Source organism: Podarcis cretensis (genome assembly GCF_951804945.1).
Source record: "Podarcis cretensis genome assembly, chromosome: 4".
Taxonomy (NCBI): domain Eukaryota; kingdom Metazoa; phylum Chordata; class Lepidosauria; order Squamata; family Lacertidae; genus Podarcis; species Podarcis cretensis.
In genome coordinates this window covers 67,220,115-67,239,537 of record NC_137173.1, presented here as the reverse complement: position 1 = coordinate 67,239,537, position 19,423 = coordinate 67,220,115, and the positions used below count along the sequence as shown (strand labels likewise).

Below are 19,423 nucleotides of genomic sequence, written 5' to 3'. Positions count from 1 at the left end.
TCTTCAAGTGGGTATATTGAAACTTGACTCTCTAATAGTGTTGGTGGTCTGTCAGTTCTTTATCTGAGTGGAACACAAACCAGCTGTTTGTTGCAATTAGTGGCCATCTATTCTAAAACATCCAGCTTTGGTTTCTGTCTAAGAAGCCTCTCCTTTTCACAGTGTCGTTTTCCTTTTCCTCTTTAATTAGCTATCCTTTCGTTCTGCGGCTTGTCATTTAGCCAGTTTTTGGTGGGAGACAGGGAGGAAAGATTTATAATCGACCAGGCAGGTTTGTCAGGTATTTGGTATGTCTTATATAATGAATGTGGGTTATGGAATTTACCCTTTTATTGTGTTTTTAATACTTTGTCGGAAGCCGCCCAGTCAGATGGGTGGCATATAAATAACAATAAATTATTCTTATTCTTATTATTACCTAAGAATGTGTAAGGTGTTTTGTTTTTTAATTTACTCATATTTATATCTTTCTCTTGCATGGCATTTACCATGCACAAATATTTATCGGGGTACACCATGACAGGATGCAATAACCTGCTTGTCTTTGGCCTAGGATCTGATATGCAGAGACGTTTCAAGGAACTGGTATGTGTCTGTCTATATCATGTTAAATTGGAAGGGGGACTCTTATTCAGCCCAAGGGTATAATGTCACATTTCAAGGACAGTTTTCAGCTCAGCAAAAGCACTGGAGATGAGCTTGAAGTAAGGCTGGTGAGGAATGCGTCTGGGTAGAACCTGAAAGTCTGGATAAAGAGGCAGTATCCCCCCCCCACCCTGATACTTGAGGTTGCCCATCCCTACATTTAATATTTATTAGGACATGAGGATGGGAAGCCTGTAACCCTCCAGATGTTGGTGGACTACAACATCTATCATCCCCTTGACCATTGGCCATGCGGGATGGAGCAGATGGGGAACTGGAGTCTGTCTTCATGTCAGCTGCATTTCTGTGGTTTGATCCTGTGACAACCACATATGAATGATGTTGCTGTGTGTACAGGACAGATTGCATGGTGTTTTTCCTGCATAATTGGCAACCTCCCTCTTGGTGGGATACCAATTACATATGAACAGCCCATGCAATCTGCTTGACTCTCATAACTGTATCATAAACACAGCCAGTAGCAAGACATACAAGATTGCATCTCTCTAAAGCAATGGCAACTTGGCTGCAAATAAAGGGACCCAATCCCAAAGAGCTTGAGCTGCAAGCTGGAATTTCCAAACTTCAAACCTCACTTCAGTCATGCAAGCTGCTGACAACAGTGATATAAATCCAATAGTTTTGTCTTTGTGCTGTTGTTTTTATTAAAACACCCATATTCTTGCTTTGTGCCATGACAAATGCTTCTGTGTATGTATAATCACAAGGTGTTTTCACAACCTCATTTGAAGGGCTACAAAGAGAGAGCCATTTCCTGATGTTGAATAGGTCACATTTTCTCAGAGGAACAAAAGGGGCCTCATGGCTGCCTCGTTGGCAAACCCTTCTGAGACATCCTTCTCTTGGACAGCTGGTTCTTTTCACCTTGCAATTATAAACATTTTGATAATAGGTTTCCAGTTCCCATTTTAAATAATTATCCATGCTTGTTGAAGCAGAGGCCTCAACTAGGAAGATCGTAACTTTTGATCCACAGCCTACTGAAAGAGCCACACTGGGGTGGGTGGGTGGGATGAAGAAGCAATGCTACTCTTGAGCAAGACAAATAAAATATTTATTTGATCTCTCAAGTTAAGAGGATAAAAACCATTGTGTTAACAGCACACACACACACACACACACACAGGAAAAACCTGACCATCGTAAAACAGAGCTCCTAATTTCACATCCTTTACCTATTAAGGAAGAAGATAAAACTATTATTTTTTTTGTTGGGCATTTTATTTGATAATATGGAATTTATATGTTGACATGGGTCTCAAAATGTTGCAGGGAAATGTAACCTGTTTAATTTTTGCCAGTCCTGTTAAATAGAACAGGAGCCCTTCAAGGAACAGATAGGCAGCCATAGCTGCCATAGGATTGCAAGATTAAATCTTACTTACATGGGCAGAGCTTCAGTTCTTCAGTCAAGCTAACAAAGATGAACTGTAGAATGAGTAGACTGTAGATGAACTTGTTTACTGTCTCTTGAATAAGATTTTAGGATGGATGAATAGATGGAGAAAGAACACATGTAAAGTACTGCAGTTTAGTTAGTTAGGTTTGCCATATGATCTCAGGAAGCCTGGAGAACCATTATTTGTGGTGCAGAGGATTCATTTGCAGAACTCTTAAGTAGCAGGGCTGGAAGATACCCGAGAGCTAGTGAATGTACAAATGAATGTAATGAGGGAGACATGCTGGGATCGTCCCAGTTACAGTGTGCAGCACGCTCATGTCACACGTGGTGGAAGGAAGAAAGGCGGACCAATGTCAGAGATATGGACTCAGTTTAGTACAAAACATGCCTCCACCTTAAGCTAGGAAGCTATGTCATGGGATACAGTGGCATTTATCTAAGTATGCAGTCATTCAGTAGCAATATGGGGCTTAATATTTTGACCCTAACTATCTCTGTGGTGGCCAGCATTCCATTGCAATAACAATGATAAACTTTCAGAGCAACCCAGCTGTGTGTGTGTGTAGAAGCCATGGTGAAGCAACAGCCACTGTCTTGCTGGCCATCTGTGGCCGGGGTGGGGCATGGGATGGTAGCTCCAGACTGGTGTAGTTTCCAGGCCTCTTTGGTGGGGGAGGGGGACATGGCAGGAGAATGTGGGGACTTGGGATCCATTGGATTCACAGCTGTCCCAGACATGTCTCAACACATGTCCCAACACCCCGTTTTGATCTGCTTCTGGCAGGATATCTATGCACTTGGACCATTCCAGCATGCATCCAGTGGTGGAAGTGCTGCTTTATATGGTCTAGTTGGCTGAATGTCAACTGCAGGGTTACAGCTTTAATGCAACTTGAAGAAATGGTGCCTGAACTTTCTTGTTTTCCTTTTCACACCCCATCCTTTTTTCTCTCCAGACATGCCTACTGAATTGTTAAGCCTGGAGGCAGGGCCTGTGTTTTTATTTAATCTTTGGTGGACAGATGTACTTATTCTCTTTTATCTTGAGTGACTGACAATGAATTCTGTAGGGAATTGAGGCACGGCAAAACCTTTTAAAATATGCTCTGAACAAAGGTAAAGGTGCGATGGAAAAAAACGGCACCCCCATCACTGGGCATGATGATGCAATTGCATCACCTTCACCTCTGTCTGTCACCCCCTTCCCCAAATGTTTCCAGTCCGAGTCTGAAGTAGAAGTAAATGTATGAACCTTATCAGAGTGGGATAAATAGTACATTGATCTGAGTAGTGTCTGCTACTGCCTGGCTATGGTTTTGCAAACCTTTAGACAGGGTATTTTAAGCCTTCCTGCCTGTGTGAGGAACAAATGTGGTTGTATTTCACCTCCCACCAACCCCTGACAATTGCCCTTGCTGGCAAAGCCTGATGGGAATCCCCTGGGCATTTGGACCACAGATGCTCTTCTGCTTTACAGAGATGCCAGTGATTGAACCAGGACTCTTCTACATGCAAAGGATATGTTTTGTCACTGGGCTGCGGCTTCTTCACTCATGGCCATGGGGGAATAGCATAGGCACAAGATGCTATTGGCAGTAGCTTTCTTATTGCTTCACGACAAAGGTGATTCCTGCTTCTAAGGATCAGAATTTGTCAGATTCCCATAGCCCATAGAAGCTATGCTTTTATGTTCAGGAGCACACCCTTCATCCACAAATTACCCCTTTCTGCCAGAATCCTCCCACTGTATCCCAGGCACTTTCTTCTGAGACCTTTTCTTGACCCCCTTTCTAGCTTTTGAAGCGTCTTTCACTAGCACCATTATTTCTTTTCTTTTTTTTATAAATGTTTATTAAGAATTTTTTGAATACAAATGCAAAAATAATCAACAATATAGCATATATCATGACATATTTTCAAAACCTCTTTGGACTCCCTCACATCTCCCGCTCCCACTTGCATCTTCTTAAATTTTAACCAGCAAATTATCATCTTATTTATATTCCTAAGTCCCATTCTTTTAAACATAATCTAATCATTCTCCAAATGGTTTATATTTTCCTCGATCTACTTATCATCCTAATTCCATCTAATTTAGTGGTGGTCAATTATTTAGCACCATTATTTCTTTCTGCCTTTGAGAATGCTGCTGTTCCTAGTTCAAAAACTTGAGATGCAGGAGGTTCTGAAATATTGAATAGAGGACACCAAGGTCATATTGCCAAATGTGGCAGAACGAGCATAGGTTGTCCAAAAGGTGGCTCTTCATCCTTTCCATTACCCATTTTTTACTTCTCTTGGCTTGCTGGGCGACAGCAGCAGTTGCTCCTTGGAAATTGGTATGGTTACCCACTTCACTGTTAGCGTTCACTGGCATTATTGAGCTGCATCCCCCCCCCCCATCAGCTTTTGTTATGCATTCAGCCAATCCTTTAGTTGACTTTAAATTTTACAGTAAGGAAGAGCCAAGAGCACACATTTCATAGTTCAAGACAGACCATTCTCTTGTGACTCACAGGCAACAGTTTGGAAACCTCGGCGGGGGGGGGAGGGAATCTTTCCTACAGATCCTCTGATCTCTGAGCATAACAGAGAAGTTGGTTTCAAATCTAATTTTGTTTAGTTGGTGAGTGAACAAAACCTTTTCTTTACTATTGCTACATTTGAGTTCTAGGGACCATACCTGGTTTGCACTGCACTTTTCATCCTAAACAAAGTTACAAGAAATTTGAGCAGTTATAGGTCAAATCAGTTAAGTAGAGTATATGCTCCTTGCCAGCATAAGCAAAAAACCATTTTTATAGTATATTTCCTGAATGACTAAATGTTCTTCACCTTCAACAGTTGCATATTTTAGCAATCGTTTGTAGCATGCTAGTAAGACGGGCTGGTAGTACCTTCCCCATATTACACATGGGAGATTGAAAGACATGTTTTATGTGAGAGCCAGTGTGGTGTAGTGGTTAAGAGCGGTAGTCTCGTAATCTGGGGAACCGGGTTCGCGTCTCCGCTCCTCCACATGCAGCTGCTGGGTGACCTTGGGCTAGTCACACTTCTCTGAAGTCTCTCAGCCCCACTCACCTCACAGAGTGTTTGTTGTGGGGGAGGAAGGGAAAGGAGAATGTTAGCCGCTTTGAGACTCCTGAAGGGGAGTGAAAGGCGGGATATCAAATCCAAACTCTTCTTCTCTTCTTCATGTCTGTTTATTTACCGGTACATTCATATCCCACCTTTCTTCCATCATGCATCCCCAGGTGGTGGACATGTGGTTCCCAGGTGGTCAGCTTTTCCAAGCAATGGCTGTACTCAGACCTGCTTTGCTTCAGCAAGGGTCTGGCCTCATTACCTGCGGAGTTCACAGACGAAGTGAAAATCATAGCTAATATTCTTAATCACTTGATAGGAGCTGAACATTTGCTCACGTTTTCACAGAGAGAAGCCACACAAAAAACCCCACCTCTGCTCCCCCTAAGGGGTTTATTTAATGTTTTGCTCACGCAAGGGTATTCCCCACCGATTCTTCCCCAGGGCACCTCTTTTCACTCCTGAAAGCCTCCCCTGAGTTCTGGAGACAGAATAATTTTGTTCTGCTTGCAGTATTTGTGACTCGTAGGGTTTGGGACTGTTGAGGGAGGGTGGAAGGTACAGGGGCATAACGGCTATGAAGGGATACTATTAATTTTTTATTTTGCACATCAGCTTTTGCCAGGTAAAGCCTGAATTACTTCATTGGGTTAGTTTGGTTATGCACCACTAAATTACATGCTCAAGAGGAAAAGAAACTAGCCTGGCATGCTGTCCTGTACTATAAAACTAAATGTGAAATAATGTCTGGTTGGAGTCTCCATTGTTGAAAAGTCTGTACTTGTTCTGTTATGAGATATTAAGGAAGAGGGATGAGGATCGCTAAGCACTGGCTGTGCTAGAGAATGCTTTCTTCATTTTGTTGCACTTCAGCATTTTCAATCAATGACTTAACTTGGGGCAAGGTTCCAGAGAGAACAGAAACTCCTTGTTGCAATAGCTCCACTAGCTACCGGTCCATTTCCAAGCACAATTCAGTGTGTTGGTTATGTCTCACAAAGCTGTGTACAACTTGGGTCCAGGCTTTCTGAAGGACCATATCTTGCTATAGGAGCCTGTCTAGGCCTTGAGAACTTCCATTGAAGGCCTTTTTCTTGGCGCCACTAGCTTCACAGGAACATTTAGTGAGGAGAGGCCTTGGACCACTAAGGGGTTGTTGTTGCAAGGTCTTCTGAGGGCGGGTGTTGGGTTTTCTCCCCCTCCTTCTGTGTTCTTGCTAGGATTATGTATTTATTTGTGTGTTGTTGTTTTTTAAAAAAAAATCATGTTGATTGTGTGTTTTAAGCTGTATTTGTTCTAATTCATGTTGTGAGCCGCCTAAGATCCTATACGGGGAGAAAGGTGGGATATGAATAAAATAGATAAGGTTGAGAGCAAACTCCTGCTACATTATAGCGTTCTTTGCTGGAGAGAAACTGCGCGGTAAACCTCCCCAATTCCATATGAACTGATGTTGATCTTTGGAGGCCCAATTTCTTGTTCCTAGCCTTTTGATGTAGCAACAGGGCCTTCTCAGTGGTGGGGCTTGGTTTATGGAGCCAGGAGGCCTCTCTTGGGAGGGAATCATCTCATAATGCAGTTCAGATGGCTATTTAGTTAATACCCTGCTGTTTGAAAGGTCATTCGGGACAGAGGGCAACTAGTTGTCTTCATGCTCTTACTGAGGTCTGTTGCTTTATGTGATTACATTGCTTTCTTGGGCTTGTATATATTATGCTTTTGCATTGATGTTAAGTTGCCTAGCAGGTCCTTTGGGATGGAAAGGTGAGAGGTGAAAAATGTTAAGTAAAATGGATAAACTAAATGAGTGCTATTCATACACAACTCTCACTGCACCTCCTTGCAGCGCTCATAAGCAACCCCTCGCTGACTTGGGTTTGTCAGCCAGAAGGCAACAGCATGGGGGACAGGGATCTTACTCTGAATTTCTCCCAAACTGCATGCAGGGGTGTCTGAGACCCATTTCACCTTGACTTTAACCTCTGTCAATGTTTCCTGTGATCTCCCAATGCCATAAGGCATTAAAACAAGTCCCAGCATGTTGAAGAAATGTAGCAGCACACTTCTTACGAGTGTTTTGGTACATGTTAATTATGAAATCCTGCAGCAGATTTTATTCTCTGCCAACAGCTCTGCTTTTTCATTTTAAAACGTCATTCTTGTCTGCAGAGATCAGTGTCTGCCTTCCTTTTTTCTTCCAGGCCTCGGAATTGACTGTCAAAGAGAGATATAATACATGCTATGCTCTGATCAGAGGCACCTTCTATGTGCGTTTCTTTAAAATAATTTTATTTCCTTTATATTACAAGGAAAGCAATTCTGAGTAAATATTTGAATAATCTTAGGGAAGGAGTAGCCTTGCTGTATTCATCCTGCATCGAAATAGTAAATTATGTGACTTAAAGTCCCCTGAGCAACATGCAGAGGAAAAGGAACTGCAGTTTATGCTGGGCAAACAAGGAGTGTGCAGTCTAGTGGAGACCAAAGCAACTTACCAAGACAGTTTCAAGGAGGCAAATGGTATGCTGCACTGAAGAGTGTGTGAAATATCCACTAGAAATCATACATTTATTTGCAGCCACGAAGCATGCCTTCGTATCTTGAAAAGTCGTACATTTATGGTCACACAAGAAAGCATCGTTCTTAAAATGCTAACATTTGCAGCATTTTATGAAAGTTTGGCATATGTCAATGAAGTTTGGAGGACCAGTGCTCTAGCAGTATGAATGTCATGGACTAGGGATGGGGAATATGTGGCTGCAACTCCCAGCCAGCATGGTCAATAGTTAAGGATGACAGGAGGACCCAGGTTCCCCATGCCTGGTGTGGACTATGCTAAGCTAGATGGACCAATGGGTAAGGAAGCTTTATGTGTAATGCTGGTTGGAAATCTCTAATATCAACACATATTCAGCTGATACCAACAAACTGCATACACTGTGAGCAAACTGGTAAAACTAAACAGAGGAAATTTGGTGAGCACCAAGTTAAGTCACCAAGTTAAGTCCAAGACCCACTTCTACATGGGCCATGTTCATCTGTGAAGAGCTGGAGAATAAAGTGATGAGTTGTCTGTGTGAAACAGACATAAAGAGCGAGAGAGCAAGAGAGCGCTTTCATATTGTCACCCATAATGCATCAGTGGACCATGTTTGTACATACAGTTTGTTCAAGTCATTGGCTACTGGCTAATTAAGTAATCTGAGCTCCAACATGCATGCGTGGACTTCTGTGCAAAATCAGCAGGTTTTAAGGTTTTAACTAATGTACTTAAGTTTTGTTGATTTTAATAGGGCTTAAAACTCAGCCCTATGCATGTTTACGCAGAAATAAGAACCAGCGAGTTCAGGAGGACTTAGCCTTCCAGTATTTAGGGTTGCCACCTTCGTTCTGCTTTGTTTGTTTTGCCAGATTGCATGTAATATGTAAAGCTGGAGCTCAGATTTCAAGTTACTTTTATTTCCTTGACACGAGAAGGGGGGGGAGGGAATTGAATCCTCCTGTTTTATAAACACAACAGCAAGTTCTCAATGTTTGCCAGAAGGGAGCAATTTTTATCCTTGTTCTCTTAGATGTAACTTTGGATGGAGAATTCCCAAGCTCTGGGAGATGATAGTAAGCTGGTCAGGAAAGTTTCACTGTTTTTCCTTCCTGACTTGGCATATTTTAATACTGGTCCAAAAAGAGTAATCTCTTGATCTCACTGGTGATTAATAGAAAGACTCTGAATGAACCTGATCAACCACCTTCCTCTGTCAAAGCCCAACTGTGGCATTCTTATTGTTTAGATCCCTACAGATGTAGGTTTATTGAAAGCCTCCTTACTTTTTACACTCCCCACACACTTAATGGTGGTATAGTTTCCTGTGATTGAAGCCACATTTTTATATGTGTCAAAATCAGTTCAGCAGTTAGAAAGAAAATCATAATATAGACTGGATCATATTTCCTAAGTGGATGTCACCAGCTAATTCCTTTGTTATACCGTTTAGCTACACAGGATTAAGAGTGTGTTTACCATTAAGCGGTTACATATGGGTCTTATTAGTTCACACACTCTGGCATGACTTTTGACAAATATCTTGTCAAACAGGTTAACGTTTCAAAATGACTCTCAACCACTGAACTTCAAGGACCCTTAAAAAAACCAAAAACCTAACCCTTTGTCATTGAGGAGTGCTGAGGAATACTGTACTATTTTAGATTTGAAAGGCTTTAGCTTTTTTTAAAAAAAAAATCCTCTAGAGGTTTCTATGCTTTCTTTAATGGCGATGAGGATGGGGGTGCAAAAGAGGGGGTGCAACAGAGAAAGATTAAGACTTAATTGATGAAAAGAATCCAGCATTATCTTGTTCTGTCTTCCTTCTCTAGAAAGCCTAGTTCAGTCTCTCTCTCTCTTTTCCTCCATCCTTCTTCGCCTCCTTCATCTGGAGGGGACTCTTTTTTTTTTTTTCCTTTTTAGCATTTTAATTAGAGAAAAGCTTTCAAGAGCCTCTGTGTGTAGTTCTTTGATCTTGGCTCTGTATGCTGCCTTGTGGTGTTTCTTTCGCCTGCTTGGGTGCCTGTTTTTGGACGCATTATGCAAGCGCCTTGGTCCAAATTACATGTTGGGAATGGCGCAGCATGTTTCTTTATCCATCTCCCCTCCACTTCCTACTGCTTATTTTTATTTAGTGTCAGGATGGGACAGCTGTATACAGAATTGAAGCCATGTGGTCTTGGGTGGAGGAGGCATGGCAGTGGCTGCCAAAGGTGTGGTGAGAATAGGACAGGGGAGATAGATGGCAGCAGAGATGTAAGAAATGTGGGTCAGGAATGACTATATAAGAAAGTTTCAATACTCTGCTGGGAAACTGAGGATGAACAGGAGTCATATTATGTAATTCCCACCCCTACCCCAGTATTTTGGAACTCTAGACCTTATCCTCTAGACCTTTGAGGGAGATCTTGGATATTGAGCAGTGAGGTGGTATTGGATGAAGCCCAGCCTACTCTTCTGATAGTCCGTTGTTTTAACTGATTTTACTACAGTGGTACCTCGGGTTACATATGCTTCAGGTTACAGATGCTTCAGGTTACAGACTCTGCTAACCCAGAAATAGTACCTCGGGTTAAGAACTTTGCTTCAGGATGAGAACAGAAATCGCACGGCGGCAGTGCAGCAGCAGCGGGAGGCCCCATTAGCTAAAGTGGTGCTTCAGGTTAAGAACAGTTTCAGGTTAAGAATGGACCTCTGGAACGAATTAAGTACGTAACCAGAGGTACCACTGTACTGTGTTTTTATTTTGTTTTAGCCCATCCTGGGACCTCATGGTGAAAGGTAGGTATGAAAACCAATAAATAATAATAGTAGTAGTAATTATCTGTCCGACTTGTGTTGACAACAGCATTGCTGTATTTAATTTAAAGGAATAGGATGATGATTGGTATGCATGGCCAAGGATTCTGTTCCTCTCCAATGTCCACCCCCCATGATTCTACTTGTAAGATTGGCATTTGATCAGGAGTGTATTACTGGAACCAGTTCGGATACTGGAGATAATTTTAATGGCTCTGTCAGGTGGCAAAGTACCCACTCTTCATTAAGGAGATGCCTCTCAATATATAGTCTCTCCAAGAAGGAGAAAACTGTTTGGTAATCTGGGCTGAGATTCTCCCCATACTTCCTCTCTACTGTAGAATGTGGTAGGAGCAATAGTACTATTGTCCTTTTATGCTGGATGGAGCTACTTTGCATCAGTTTCAGGGACAAAGATTGGGTAGAGGTAACAGAGAATAGAACCAGCTTGGAGAGAGCACAGTCAGAATTGGAAGCCAAAACACTGGTGACAGTCAAGAAGACAAACAAGAGTTTTGGTGAAACAGGGTAGGACGGAGGCGACGGGACAAAGTGAGTTAGAACAAAGGGAGAGACAGAACAAGAAGAAAGAATAAATCCAAGGAGAACTGGAACTCCTGTGCAGAGAAGCAGGAGTCCAAGGTGGGAAGGTTCAACATAGCAACCAAGCTGGAGAGTGCTGCTCTGTTAACCGGGCAAGGGTCAAAGCCTATGTTATAAGATACATCTTTATACTTGGATTAGCAATCCACAGAAGCCTCATATACACCAATCTGTGATGCCAGGAGTGAGAGCCTGTGGTGGACCCAGAGAAATATCTGGCTCCTAAATGTGCAGTCCCAGAGGGCTCCCCATGCCAGCTATGCCATTCCTTGGCTGGTTCTTATAACAAGTAATACCCCACCCCCTGCACTGCTCCCAATGGAGCAATCTATGCTTTGCAGGGTTTTCCCCCCCTGGGTATGAGAAATGTTAATCAAATGTTGATCAAATGAAAAAAGCAGGAAAGGAAAGAAAGTGGAGAATGGAAGGATGAATATTGAGTTTGATTGCCGAACCTGAGCAATGAATCTCTGGAGTCCTTATTAAGCGTGCCATTTAATAAAGGAGAAAGGCAATAAAAATAAAAACTTCCTCTTTTCCAGTCTGTAAACATTTCCTGGAAAAACTACTCTGTGGTTTTGAGAAGGATTCCAGAATCTTGCAATCCCTGTTCTCTTCATTTCACCATGACTCACTGGATCGTAGGAAAGTCCCCTCTTGTTTCCAAGAAGAATTGTCACTAAATCAAGCAGGGATTTAATGGAAGCCGTACCTTTTCCTTGGTTAGATGATCCTCTTGGAATCATAGCTGGATTTGGGCTGCTGAAGATTTTATAGGAAAAAATAAATTGTTTCTTGGCTGAAGTGAGGGACAAAGTTCATTGGCATTAATGCAGAAATTGAAACCGTTTATATTACTTACTCCACCAAAAACATGTAAACCTGTCTCCCCACCCCCACCCCAAATGATCATTAATATATTACTTATTAGGTTTTAACTTCATGACATAGCAAACTTAGAAAACTTATCCAAATAGCATGCAGGAAATCATTTACAAGATGAACCTGACACTATTTTAAACAGTTTGTTCCAGTAGCATATTATGAAACCACATCCTATCCCATTTATTGCTATTACAGCTACATAATAAAGTATTGTGGTTATGCAATTAGCAGGGATTGCACACAGATGAAACATTTCTCAGCCAGCCACATCCCCAGCACATTGTGCTGTTATTGACTTGGGAACCGTACACTATGCAAATCCCTGTGCTGTTTATGCATGTGGGCTCTGCTTTTTCTCATCACTCTCTGCAAAGATAGCTATAACAAGCCTGCACTATTCCCTCATGAGGCATTTGCTCATGTTGCCAACTCATGCAGCCATGTAGAAAAAGCTTCAAAGAACCATAGAACCATAGAATTTCAGAGTTGGAAAGAACCCTGAGGATGAGATAATCCTCAGGGTCCCTTCCAACTTTGAAAGCAGCTGTCCCACATGGGGATTGAACCTGCAACCTTGGCATTATCAGCACCATGCTTTAACCAGTTGAGCTATCCAGGCAGGTCTGGGTCTGGTCAATGCTTGGATGGGAAGCTACTTGGGGATGTTACCTATAGTTCTTTTGGCTCAATGGAAGCAAAGCAGGAGATAGATAAATAAAAAGCAAGGACAAAAATCTTTGACTTCCCATGTAGTGCAGTGGTACCTCGGGTTAAGAACTTAATTCGTTCTGGAGGTCTGTTCTTAACCTGAAACAGTTCTTAACCTGAAGCACCACTTTAACTAATGGGGCCTCCTGCTGCCGCCATGCCGCCGGAGCACGATTTCTGTTCTCATCCTGAGGCAAAGTTCTTAACCTGAGGTAATATTTCTGGGTTAGTGGAGTCTGTAACCTGAAGCGTATGTAACCTGAAGTGTACCACTGTATTTGTGTTTGATAGGGTGGCTTCAACAACTGGTATGTACAGAATCTGGAATGAATTGCAGCAGAGTGTGTCAATCATCTACTGAATATAGTTCCCAACTGGCAATGAGTTAACATAGCAGGCCTCTCAACATAAAGTCTTCAAGAGACACCCAAAGGTTAATAGCTAGAATATATTCTGAATCTCTGCTGGAAGAGTAATCCATAGCACAGAACCAGCTGCATTAAATGCCTGAATTCTGTCCAGTTAAATGATTCTGTAACAAGGAGAATAACTAACTGTACTCTTCTGGATGCTGTCAGTGGTCAAGCTGGGATATAATGGCTCAGGCAATTCTTTTCTGGACCCAAGTTGCTCAGGGCTTTGTATATTGATGCAAGAACCTTGAACTTAACCTGGTAATGTATGGGCAGTTGGTGCAGATGTTTTCACAAATTTGTCACATGCTGTCAGCTGCCTGTCACCATCAGCTGTATTCTGCACCTTACAAACTAGTTTCTTATCACCAGAATGGTTGTATATCTTTATAGGTTTCCCAGAGAGATCACATTGACCTCACAAGTGGGTCTAGCATCACAGCTGAGGGTCTAGACAGAAGCCTGGTATTGTTTCTAAGTAGAGGTTTGCCTTCAAATGCTGCCTTACAATAGCTCTGCATTGTGATATTTCTTTTCAACCTGTGGAAGAGGCTTGGGAGGTGCAGAAAAGTTCTTAGAGCCATAAAAGAGTTCCTTATCACAAATCTTATCAGGATGCTTCCTGTTCATGTTAGGATTAGCTGTTTCTCAGTTTTGACAGTGTATTTGACCTTGGGCTCTGAGCCAGTTTAGCTCAGATTACGGTGGTGTTTGCTCAGTTCCTTTTCTTTGAGGATATGATTCAACTTTCATTGCATTGAATAGGAAAACCTCCATTGGCTTAGGCAGGGACAGCAATCCCACATCCCACTCCAACCTGTGATTTGCTCATATGCATGACAGGTGCACTGAAGACCAAAGAAAGGCAACATCCCCATGTAAAACCAGGGGGAGGCTGAACCCCTATTAATCTCTCTTGCAAACAATAGTAACGAGGAAATGGTTCAACATGGACCGCAAAGGACTGAAGGCGGATGAGGAATTCTGTGTCTTTGTTATCTCATCATTGTTCTCCCTCTGGGAACTACTGAATCATTGACTTATGTAACAAATTATTGGCTACTTAACCTTTACAGTTGGAGTTGCCATTATTATCAGTGCTGTTGGATTATTCCAGGGGCTACCTTTGGGTGGGAGCAAGCGAAGGAGGATCGCTCATGAGTCAATTTGCCCAGGATCGTATTCTAAACATGCGCACAGCGATTGCGCTGTGCCTTGCTGACCCAGGCAGCTATGAATAGAAATGGTGTGTGTGTGTGTGTGTGTGTAGGTAGGTAGGTAGGTAGGTAGGTAGGATGGGACTCTTCTTCAACAAGAAGTTGGAGTACCATCCCATGCAACTGCCTATTGCCTATTCCTTGTCACCAGTCCTGAAGAACAAGGTATTCATATTAATTAGAAGAGGTTCATTGCCTCAGAATGAATACTGCGGGCAGAGGTGGGACTAAACAAACACAATTGTATTGTACTGTCTTCTCACCTGCTCCCAAAATTTTGTTACAGATTTTTGGGGAAGAAGTGGGAAATATAACAAGAGAGCCATATCCAGTGTTGTCATACTTTCTCTCCTTCCCCTCCCATCTTATTCTGACACACAGTTCGAATGGCAGTTTGCGTCATGCACAAGTGCTTTGCATAAGCAGAAACACCATGTACTGTATCTGTAACATCTGGACTTTGCTCTTTAAAACAGTTTCTGAAGTTTGTTCCAAGTACCAGAACTGCACTACTAGAGAATGTTAAGATGCAAAAGCAAACACTGAAAATTGGTGAGGCATTCTGAAAGAGGCCAAATACGACATTGTTACTGGTTGGCTGATAAAGTATTCTGACTCAAGCAGTCTTAATTTCATAACTGCTACCATGGCTCCACCCCACCCCACCCTCAACATTCATACCTACCTCCCTCCGTCCCTCCCTCCCTTTTGTTGGTTGTGGCTTTTCATTTTTAAGAAGGATGATATATTACAAACCAACTTGTCTGATCAAATATATAGCTTTGACAATCAGCACTGTGTGAAGTCAGTAGTCTAATCTTATCTGGCGACATCTACTCAGCCTTCCCTCTTTTAGATTAAATGGTTCAGTTGATCTAATATAATATATAATCTGTCATTCCAAAAATATTTAAATTCATCTTCCTCTCGAGTGGATTTATTTATTTATTTGAAATAAATACTAGAAGCGTTCTGTTGGGAAGAATCTGAAGTGCAATTGTTGGGAGCAAAACCATCTATATGAATATGGATCTGCCAAATTCTTTATTTTTGCACTGTTCAGAATATTCCAGCTTAAGCTTCTGCCATAATGTAGACTGGAAAGAGCATGTTTAATAATGCTAATAAAAAAATTCCAATACGCTATTGTCTGAAGTATCTAGAGTGAGCAGTTCCACTTAGGTTAATCCATGAGATGCGCTTCTCTCTCATGAGACTGTCTTCTCTCTTGGAAGACTTAAGGACACATCACTCACCAGCTTCAGCATGCTTGCAGCAGCTGGAAGAGACTAAATACTAATGTGGATCCTAGCAAGTCATCACCTTTCTAGCTGCCAGCGATAAGGCCCTATAAGCGTTGTATTTCAGAACAAAATTATTCAGACATATGAGAAGGTTTGTCTGGATAATTGTTGCTGTACTGGTGCCAAAGAACAGAAAATGAAATAGACATATTCATAACAGGGCTTGTATGTGTGCATGCATGTGTATGTGTGCTACACAGAAGTTAATGTTTCAGGACCCCTTCACACTGGTTGTGTTCACACCAGCAGTACCTGCTTTTCCCATTAAGGAAGCCTAGACACTCCTATAACAAATATTCCTGTAGCTGAGCAGTTTCCTCATGTGAGCATGACTGGTGTAGGGCCCTCTCCCCGTCTGCTTCAGGCAGAAAGAATAGTTGCATCCCCTCAAGGAAGTAACTTTGCCCAATATGATATTCTTACCTGGGAGAAAGTGGGGAATGCCTTCTTTTACATAAAGCATAATTAGGCAACCCTCAAGAAGTACCTGTTACAGCCCAGCAAGATGAGAGGCAGATGATATGGTCTGAGATGGCCCTGGTAGTCATGTTTTGGAGCAGGGAGATGAAATGATTTCTTGAGGAGCTTCTCCCAAGGGCAGCATCTTGGCTACAAGTGGTAACTTGTGGACTCATTACTCAGGCTTGGTAACCATATATGGCTTTATTCCAGATTTCACTACAGTGTCCAAATATATATCAGGTTACACAGTTCAGAAGTCATAGCAGAGCTCTAAGGTACATGGCTAGGCTAAGACATGGTCCAATACCTGGCATGCCCCCCAGGTTGACCTTTGGAAGAGTGGGGCGGGCACATCCATTCATGCAGTCATTTCCCTAAGCCTTGGGATCAGGCAAGCAAGTGAGCACTCCTACAGGCAGGTAGTCTGCTGGGTCTGCTAGCTGTGGCTGCTTCTTGGGTGATATGGGTGGGCTTACACAACCAGCTTACTGTCCATTCTACACTCAGGGCCTTTCGCAGGAGCAGGAAACACTTCACTGACAGGTGGCAGGGGCTGAGGTAAGTCAGGTTGCTGCTCTACTGTGGCAGCCAGGGGATCCACTGTCAAAGAGGTAGGCCTCTCCCCTGACAACCTCCTCGCCCCTTCCTCAGCATCTAGATCACTAGGCCACAAGGCCCCACCCCTTTCTTCCTATCCCTCCTCCCGCTTGGACCAGCCCTGCCAAGATGTCTCCATGGGGCTCAGGACAGACAAATTGATCAGACTAAAAAACCAAGCACAGAGCTGCAGTTAAAAAAAAACCCCTATTGGTTCCTCAACTCACCTGATCTAGTTAAGCTGATGAGCTGCCTTCTGTGGGCATTACATGGGTGGGTCTGCAGCACCGCAGACGTCAGGGCAGTCGTTCTTTCAGCCTGAGAATTGTCCCAGTGGCACAGGGGGTAAAAGTGTCCTGGGCTTTGCTGCCAGAATCCCTGGCTCAAGTGTACTGGTGCGTTAAAGCATCTCGCCCTTTGTTTGCTTTTGTTCATGTGAATTCAGCTGGAGGCAGAACATTTTTCATCCATTGTTAATAAATACCTAGTGCCCAGGGATGGGTGTATTACACATGAATTCCCCATCTGATAATGCAGAGGTCCCCCAGCATTATATTTCTGGCTGTTACTGCACCTGTTGATTGAAAACATACATAATATTTTATCCTTTTTTTCTTGGTTTCTTCCAAACCTTTCCAGTTTGTGGTCTCTGAGTTGAAGATTTTTGTGAATCAAATCTACCAAATGAAACACACTGATTAGTGAGCTGGTGGGTTTAAATTTGACTTGGTTTGTTCCTGTTTATTTTAGCTGTCTTTTTATTATTGTTTTAGCTATTATCTTGCTGCTGAAAACTTTTTAAATGGCACAAAAGTGATTATTGGCTTTGGTGGCTGACATTAGCTGCAGAATTCATTGTCATAATAATCAAAGGTTTTTTAAAATAATGTTTCAAGGTCTTACTACTGTGATAATATTATATAAAACATTTAAGAAATGGCTAGCAGTATTTCCAAAGAGAGGGATCTTAGTCAGATTTCCATGAGTTAGGAGGTTAAGTCCTAAAGTGACAGTAACCCAAAGAATATGAATCCATTGCTTGACTCTTCTTGAATAGACTCACCAGCACCAGAGCTCTCATCTGGAGCTCAGGAGGTATCTCTGCCTTTGGACTAAAAAACAAACTTGGCCTTGATCTCCTCTGAGAATCAGGCCTCAGTATTTAGACTCAAGACCAGAGTTTCCCAAACTTGGGTCTCCAGCTGTTTTTGAACTACAATTCCCATCATCACTGACCACTGGTCCTGCTAGCTAGGCATGATGGAGGTTGTAGTCCAACAGCAGGTGGAGACCCAAGTTTGAGAAACCCTGTTCTAGACTAAACTACAAAGCCTTGGCAGTTACTACAGGCTAGTGCTGCAGCAACTTTTTCTTTCTGCCTCAACTGCTGGATTTCTGGTCATGTTCTTACACTTTAGCCACTGAACTCTGAACCAGCAGCTCTAACACTGTCTGGGGTCTGGAATTTGGAGCACCATCAAACTGGCTGTGGAACCATAGTTCTCCATTTCTAACTCCCTGTCTCTTGGGCCATCGCCTTGTCTCAGTAGCAGAGATTATGATGGATCAAGAAATAGGGCTTTGGTTGCCATGACTAGAAGAAGCAAAATAAGTTATAAGTAAGCCCAGATATGGATGGACCCGAAGAACTGCACAATTTATTCTAGCTGTAGAATCCAATTTTACTTGGGTTTTGAGTTTGGAACAGATTTGTTTGGTTTTTTAAAACTCAAAAGATTTGTGGGAAACACTTCATTTAAACACTTTATACTGGGGAGGGTGGATGATGGAAACCTTTCAATTCATGCTACAATGGATGCTTGCCCTTTGGAAGGTCTGTAAAACATTTTAATGTGGTTCTACTTTGTATCAGTGTATCTGGTTCAAAATTAACAATGGTGGATCAAATTACAGATATTTCAATTCACCCCTCAATTTTTTATGGAGGAGAGCACCCACTTAAAAGGAAAAATAGGCCTTCACTATTTATTGTGGATGCCTTTTATTTGATGCATCTGCAGGTCTAAGGGAGCTGCGTCCTAAGGAACAAAGAATGAGACTGGCAAGAGGAAACTGAACCATCTGCTGTCATCAACATCTGTCTATTCTGGTTGGCAAACTTTTTAGTATGTTTTTTCACTGGAACAGATGACACCCATTGCAAGATGTATGGTATCCTATTAAGGACAAAATGATAACCAGTAAGAAAATAGGAACTGCAGTTATTTCAGACTTGTATATTTGAAATGTTGCACCTGTATTGAAATGTTGCACCTGTATTGCAGTTCTCCAACAATAAGGAACTGTAACTTTTTAAAGGAAGTGAGTCAAGAGTAGGAGGGAAAATGTATGCGTCATCCCAGTTGTGTAAATGGCTGCACTGCAGGGCACTGAAGGGTTAATGCAGGAGAGGGCTGGAGCACCCCCTGACCAGAATCATGCCACCTTTTAAATGATTCACATTTCGGTAAGAAGACAAGGTTGTAACTCTTTGGGCTGGGCAATAGCAGGTATAGTATGATTAGCTGCCAAGTATTCATAAGGACGTGGATAGGATTTTTAATATATTCATGCATTTGATCATTTAAAATGTGCATATGCCCTTGTACGGATTCTATTTTTTGATGTTGATTGGTTCTGGCAAAAAAATAATGGTTGACAAGGCTCAGATTGATAAATTTGTCGCCTCCCAATATTCCCTCATCTGTGGCAGGTATTGAGACTATAGATCCATTGTGTGCCTG

The 19,423-nt window shown here is 42.2% G+C and overlaps 1 protein-coding gene and 1 long non-coding RNA gene across 3 annotated transcripts in view; one reads left to right on the top strand and one right to left on the bottom strand.

Moving 5' to 3' along the window:
- The window catches only part of NHS (NHS actin remodeling regulator), a 243,826-nt gene that overhangs the window by 43,308 nt on the left and 181,095 nt on the right, over positions 1-19,423 (top strand). The gene's annotated exons all lie outside the window — the stretch shown is intronic.
- LOC307214449 lies at positions 11,573-16,871 on the bottom strand. The gene is made up of 2 exons (XR_013838103.1): positions 16,044-16,871; positions 11,573-11,855 (listed from the first exon to the last, which is right to left on the bottom strand). It is a non-coding gene; the product is annotated as an uncharacterized lncRNA (long non-coding RNA).